The sequence below is a fragment of the Pezoporus occidentalis genome, unplaced genomic scaffold, assembly GCF_034315485.1.
Source record: "Pezoporus occidentalis ecotype Australia unplaced genomic scaffold, CSIRO_AGI_Poc_V1 ctg53, whole genome shotgun sequence".
In the NCBI taxonomy this organism is placed as follows: Eukaryota; Metazoa; Chordata; class Aves; order Psittaciformes; family Psittacidae; genus Pezoporus; species Pezoporus occidentalis.
This window is the reverse complement of record NW_026915866.1, coordinates 5,831,269-5,838,660: the sequence shown is the minus strand read 5'-3', so window position 1 is coordinate 5,838,660 and position 7,392 is coordinate 5,831,269. Positions and strand designations below refer to the sequence as shown.

The 7,392-nt window shown below is 48.3% G+C and overlaps 1 long non-coding RNA gene across 1 annotated transcript; it reads right to left on the bottom strand.

Moving 5' to 3' along the window:
* Positions 1-4,796: 4,796 nt before the first annotated feature.
* Positions 4,797-6,246, bottom strand: LOC134173456 (uncharacterized). The gene is made up of 3 exons (XR_009968263.1): positions 5,482-6,246; positions 5,041-5,196; positions 4,797-4,839 (listed from the first exon to the last, which is right to left on the bottom strand). It is a non-coding gene; the product is annotated as an uncharacterized LOC134173456 (long non-coding RNA).
* Positions 6,247-7,392: the final 1,146 nt, after the last annotated feature.

Genomic DNA, 7,392 nt, shown 5'->3' with positions numbered 1-7,392 from the left:
CTTGTTTCTCAATGCATTCAACAGATGTCACATCAAGAGATGACGTTCTTTTTCAGTGTTTATTTTGCTAAGGTCAGCAAAGCCAGCTCTCCCTTCTTTTTCTTCGTTATTCGAGTCTCCTCCTTTACTCCCATTTAAGCCTAATTCTTTTTTTTTAATACGCAGGACCACAGAATGGCACACATGGTATTCCAGACGAACCAGTGAGTTATCCACTAGCATTACTAGATCTCGTGGAAACAGCTTGTCAAAAGTATTCTAGAGTTGCCTTTACCTTTTAATGGCAACACGATAGGAGCAGCTCCTAATCACTGAATGAGCAACTAGTAGATGTAGATCTTTCTGATCCTTAATAAGCTTTGACTAATGAGCTCCCATGATATGTAGCCCCATGAGCTCCATGGGGAGAAATTCTGCTTATACATTACTAGTTATTTAACCTTATGCCTTCACGATTATATTTCATCAAATTTTTATTGCTGCAATCACCCTGGTCACCTGGCTCTTTCTGGAAAATACCCCATTTCTCTTGCGTACCGACAATACTTTTAACACTGTGTCACCTGCAAACTTCCCCACAGTACCTTACCTCTCAAAGGCACTAACTTTACATCTAATTAGTGTATCAACTGATGCATCAACATTAAACCAGAACAAATGCATGACACATCCCTGGGGAATCAGACTAACTAAAGTCTCCTGGCAAACTTCCTTTGGCTCCTTTCAACATGACTTCTTGTCATTTTAACATTTCATTTGTAGATTTATTCAATTTAACTTATTAGCACTATTCTGTACCTCCTCCCTTTTAAGTAATAGTTTCCAAGTGTTAATTGTTCTACAGAACTGTAAACAGGTAAGATCCCCCAAAGGTTCTAAATTTCAGTAATCAAAATTACTGCAGTTCTGAAAATAACAACTCAGCACCCACATTTCATGAAAATGTTCTTCTCAAAACCTTATTTTTCCTTTTTCCAGTAAAATATTTAGCTATTCTATGCCATTAATTGAAATATTTTTTTGAAACTGAAGACACTTTTATTGACAAAGCTTAATTTAATATTCTTCACATTATTATGCAGTGATGATGCAATTTCCACCTTTCAAACTACTGCAACTTCAATTGAAGAATCCTGAATTAATGACATTAAAAGAATAACTGAAATTACTGTAGGATAGAGAGAATTCGTTATGCTTTTACTGAAGCAAATGAAATTTGCATTGCATTATTATGTCAGTGTGACTTCCTAATTTTATTCCTTTATTTCTGCCCAATATACATTTCTGCAGCACAGCAAGAAATGCCTTTGTTTTTCCTGGCACAGCTGACTAAAGCTATTGAGAGACATAACCATTTTCAGCAGAGCTTTAGCTTGTACTCCCATGTTCCCGTGTTGTGACACTTCTGGGAACAACCATGACATTTTGCTCAGATTGGAATCATTTTGCTTCTTTTAAGTACTGCTGAACTGTATGGTGATTTTTTTTTTTTCTTCATCTTAGTACAGCCATGCCAGACAGGGTCTTATTTATTATAGAGTAGCATTTCCCTTCCAGGCTACTTCCTGGGGTGATAATAGAACAGTTTTTCAAGTTAGCCATGAAAGTGCTGCATGATATTGAGAACAATTCAAATAATTGCTCAAAGACTTAGGATTCAGAATTGTATTTCAACTTCTCCCGAGGCTATGTAAGGAATAGAAGCCCCTTTCACTCCAGGGATGTGAAGCTGCTTGTATGGATTTACCTCAACAGACATCACTATTTTCATCAACAGCAATAACAAAGGACAGAGAGAGACACACACAGACAAATATTAGGAAGTCCCCTAAGTAGAGCTTTCAAATGCTGTATTTTCATCAGCTTTGTCTCTGTCTTGCTTTGATCTCTCTATTTCACACTGCAGAATTGTATCTCAAACATCCAAGGACAAAACTCCTACAGACGTGTGCAGCTGCAGCACTCTAGAAGAATCCCTTGCTTTTGAGCTTTTTGGTGATATCCACGTTTGCTCTCCAGCAAAGTAAATTCCTGGCAGAGAAGTGGTGCTATTTTTATTTTGCATAACAAACTTTGAGGGAAATTAAGTTAAATATTTTTTCTAACAGATAAGAGCCATGACCTAGAGCTCTGCTTTGTTCTCAGTCTTTCACAGTGGCCTAAAATAGTGTTTCACATTAGTAACAAGAGTTTTAAAATGCTCCATAGTCCTACTGCTGTAGCCATGAATATCTAAGGACATGAACAATAAAAGGCTATAGGTATAAGTAGTATATTTTCTTTGAATGGTTGCTAGAGTTTAAAAATAGTGGCCCTTCCTAATGTCTGAAAAATATACACACATTATAGTGACCAAAAAACCCACCCAAACTTTGTAATATGTGCTGAAGAATAACAGTGGGAAAGACAAAGGGCAGTATGACACAAATAAAGAATAAACTAAAGTGACTGAAGGCAATAAGAAGATGGCCACGACAAAGCCCCAGGATCCCACGGGGAGATCCCTGCTCTGGGGTCTCTTCATGGTCTCTCCAGCCATGGCAAGAGGTTCTGCACCAGAGTGGGATAGACAAACCCAGCCTGGAGCAGGACATGCAAGTGATAACAAGTGAGAGATACACATTTACCCAGGAAGGCCACAGGCCAGGTCCCACCAAATTCACTTGCACCCAGGCAGACAGGCATGCAGGAAGGGTTCCAGCAGCCATCTCCTTGAGCACAGCCCTGCAGGAGTTGGCCAGATGCATCCCTAGGGCTCTTACCTGGTCAGGAGAGACACCCCCTCAGGGTGAGTCAGAGGGTCTTGCAGGCAATCCCATACTGCCTGATGCATGAGCAGGTGCATCCACTTCTCTTCCATGCATTTTTCTAGAGCTAAAAGGATAGTCCTGGCAAAAGAAACAAAATGCTAAATAAACAGAAACCCAAAACATCCCAAATCAAAATAACAGCAACACCACTGCAGACCCAGAAAATCTCAAATCACAGCACATGAGGGAAGAACTTCTCTTTAGCAGAGCTAAATAACCCTGAAATAATGCTCATAGCCCTCAAGGCTGCATCTGATGACACTGGCCTTTTCTTGATGCACCAAACCCACTGAAGCCAAAGAAAACCCATGCCCCTGGACTGCCTCCATGCTACACACCAACCTAGGCAAGCAAGGCAGGCAAAGCACTCCCTCAGCCCCACAGAGACAGGTGCCTTGGCAAGGGGAACTGAAGCCAACCCCTCAGGTCTGCTCCCCTGGCTCCTTACCTGCACGGCTTCTGCTCAAGCACCTGGCCCTCAAGCAAAAGTTGTCTCCAGCTGCTCATGGCAGAAGGCAGCCTCTCCTCACCCACTGTTTCACTGGCCCACCTCAGGAGGCTGGGGAGGATGTGGGGAAGCAGTTGCCTGAGCTGCTCAGTGCTGCTCATGACAAACACCACCTTGGAGATGGCATGGGTGATCTGCAGAGAAACATGACCAAGAGCCACTTGTTCAGGCAAGGCCTTTTCCACCAGCCTGGTTACCCTGCCTGGCTGGGGCTGGGGGGTTACTGTCTGCAATGGTCACTTCTGCAACAGCTTTGTGGCTCATGTCGTGGTTTAGACCCAGCCAGACAGCTCGTTCACTCCCTCTCCCCCCTTTTCCTCCCTCTTTCTTTCCTTTCCCCCCCACACTTCCCCCCTCTCCTGGAGGGATGGGGAGGAGAATCGAAAGAGTGCAACTCCCACGGGTTGAGACAAGAACAGTCCAGCAACCAATGTACAACACAAATCACCACTGCTACCACCACCGACAGCAATGATAAGAGAAAATAACAAGGGAAGAGAATATGATACCACCCGCCGAAAAAACGAGCCTGACCCAGAAGACCCCGTGTCCTTCCGGGTAACTCCCAGTTACCCCCCTGGGCATGACGTGCTGTGGTATGGAATACCTCTTTGGCTAGCTTGAGTCAGGTGTCCTGTCTCTGCTTCCTCCTGGCTTCCCCTCCTCCCTGGCAGAGCATGAGGCTCACAAAGTCCTTGGTCAGGGTAAACATCACTTAGCAACAACTAAAAACATCGGTGTTATCAGCACTGTTCCCAGGCTGAAAGTCAAAACAGAGCGCTGCACCAGCTACCAAGAAGGAGAAAAATTGACTGCTACTGCTAAACCCAGGACAGCTTAGAAACACAACCCTCTCCTGGCTCCCCACTCTCCTTGAGGCCAGCCAGCACAGTGCTCTGGGAGTCTCCAGGAACACCCATCAAGGGCACCTGACTCCCTCATACCGAAGCAGGACAGAGAGCAGATGCAAACTCACAGAAGGTTTCTGCTGTTGCACGTATCGCCAGAGTCCCCAGAGCAGTCTCCCGGCTGTGCTGCTCACAAATGGAAAAGCCAGACCCTGGGCAGTTGTTTCCTGCTCTGTTTAGTTTCTCCACTAAGCACCTCAGGATCTTGATCCCACAGGTGCTTCTCCCCAGGCTCCTCCACAGCTCCATCATGCTGCTGCAAGGGAAGAGACATTCACCCCTGAGCCCATGTCCTGCAGTGTCCTCAGACCTCCTCAGCTGTGATGGGGCTCACAACGCCCCACTCACATCTGAGACACAAGCATGCTGTTCTGCAGCCCTCCAGACTGGTCAGGCAGAAAAGACAGACCTGCATCTCCACTGAATGCCTCCTCATGCAAGTAAGCTGCAGGGTCTCTGACAACAGTGAGAAAGTGGGTAGTGCACATACCTGTCCGTAAGGTGAGCGGCTTGAAGAAGACAGCTGAACACAGCTTCACAATGACAGATGGCACAAAATACCTGTGGAAGCCCTCTGCCTGTAGGTGTACAGGGTGCTCAGGAATTCTGGCACCTGAATAGAACAAGAGGAGAAAGGAGGGCTCAGCGCATCCGTTACCCCGTCCTGCAGGGCCCAGACACAGACATTCAAAACGTAAGCAATGCCTGCTCCCTTGACACACAGTCCAGCTCCAGCTCAAAGCCTTACACCACAAAGGGTGTAGTGCAACAGCCAACAGGAGAAAATACCAATGGAAAAAAGATCTCTTTTTACCTCTCCGAGTATGTCCTTTCCACGTTCCTTCAGGAAAACAAACACCCATTTTCATGACATTGACATCTCTGGGGCTGTGGTGACATGCAGTGGGCTGTCCAAGATGGCTCTCAGGAAATCCACAGCCTGTGCTGAAGGGATGCATTTGCAAACAGCCTGGAGAGAAGTCAGGAATGGGAGAGACTGCGTCACAGCTCTGCTCCACCAGTTCAGAAAGGCAACTTGATCGACAGTTTGGAAGTTGTGTTGGGGGAAATCCCCTGACCCTCCCTCTCTGCTGACACTGCTGTTCACATCTGATGCAGCTAACCCATTCAGAAGTGTCTCCCCTGAAATGTCTTTTGCTTGCAAGCAAGAGCTGCTCTGGACAGCAAGAGACTTGGGAGGAGAGCAGGAGGATATGCAGGAGACCAGAAGCTGGGCTTTTTTGGGGCCAGTTACCTTTGTTATTTTGATACTGCTTTTCACCAGATTGTCAGGGTCTGGGCTGTCCAGCTCCTCACAAAGCCACCTGATCTCATGAGCCTCCAGTATCACTGGCACAGTGTTGTCTGGAACAAACACCAGAAGAAAACAGGAGTCATAGCTACAGAAACCCAATCTCTGGCCAAGGATCCTGTACAGGGGGAGGCAAGCAGTGGCAGGGAATGCCACAGGGAAACACAGGGCCCTCCTGAAGTCAGCATCATAGGAATTCCCAAGCCCAGGAAACAGCTGACAAATCCTGCCTTCCTGAGCCCGCTTTCTCCTTGAACTCTTTGCTGAGGCTTTGGTGTTTCAGCAGCCTCTTCTCCCAGCAGCTGCATCCCCTACTCCCACACAGGCCACCATCACCTCTCGGAGGCAGTAAACCTCCCAACAACTTCCTCAGCACAGGCAGACTCTTCTGCCTGAAGAGAAAAGGCTTCAAACGCAACTCTTTGCAGCACACTGTGGGCCTGCAGCCCAGATGTCTCCTCCCTGGCCTGTTTGCTCTGGGCAGCAAACTGGTTTCTTCTCTTGTCCTCTGCAGGAAGTCACCCCCGGGCAGGGATGACTTTGGAGACTGCCTGGATTGTGTCTGCCTGTCCCTCCATGCTCAGGGCAGGGAGCAAGGGGTAAAGCAGCCTCTGAAATATTGCGGATGTCATCCAAGCCGGTTGCCTGACCACAGGAGTTGTCCCACCTGGGACATTGAAGGGGGTACAGATGTGGAGGGGGACAGGACTGGGGGCTGCACACTGCCAGCAGGTTTTGATTTTCTTCCCTGCTCAGAGGTAGCCTCAGCTTGCTGGATAGAGGGAAAAGAAAAACAGAAAGGGAATTTACTGGCCTGTCCAGAGCAGCTTAAACCACAGCTGGGTTCCTATCAGTGGAGGATCCCAAATCCAGCAAGCCCAACCCATGCCAGCAAACACTGCCTTCAGCTTCAGAATGCCTTCCTTATCTCCAGGAGCAGGCAAAGTCCCACTCCCAGGTTAAGGAACCCCTTGGGCTTCCTTCCTCTGGGAGATACCTGACATGGGGAACACCCTCCCACTTCTCAGCCACAGCCACAGCTCCTGGCCCTGTGCTCAAGGCCATGGGGGCTGCCGCTTCACCTGAGATGTGGCACACAGGGAGCCCCCAGAGCCTGGGGAGCAGACGTCACCTCAACTTCTCCAGAGCCTGAAACACTCCACAGAGCACAGAGTCCTAGAGCTCCCTCTTTATCCAGTCCTGCAAGGCCCAGAGAGACAATTGCAGCATTGACAGTGGACAGGGACATGGGACAACTCTTCCACTTTCCCTGGGGACAGAGTCTTGTGCCAGGCCTGGGTAGAGACTGCCCCGTCACCCCCACGGATCCCCAAGGACACTGTGGGAGGGACACTACTCCTCAGCCACAGCCACCCAGCACCAGCACCATCTCGAGACACGGCTACAGGAGCTCACATGAAGCCAGGAGACCATCTGGGGCTCTGGGGAAACCAGGCTGATTGCACAGGAGCCCAAAAGTTCCTTGTCTGACTGCCTCAGCTACAGTCACTCACCAGCAGGGTCCACATCGCCTACTACTTTGAGGAGAGTTTAAAGGTGCCACAGTTGCCCACAGCCTGGATGGCACAGCAGACCTCAGTGATGCTCTGCACCAGGGCAAGCTTGAGCTGCATGCCCTGAGTGAAGCAAAGGAAAGCAAAGGACCCCTTGAACTCTTATAGGACTGCGAGGTAGAAGAGTGTGGGCAGGTGGAGCCCACAGCGAGGTTGGACCTGGGTGGGGAGGACAAACCCTTCCTTGGGAGAGCTTTACAAAGATACCTTTGTCCATCTCGGTACACCCCAGCCCCAAGGGGTTGGAACTGCTGGGGCACCCAGGCATCCCTGCCCCATG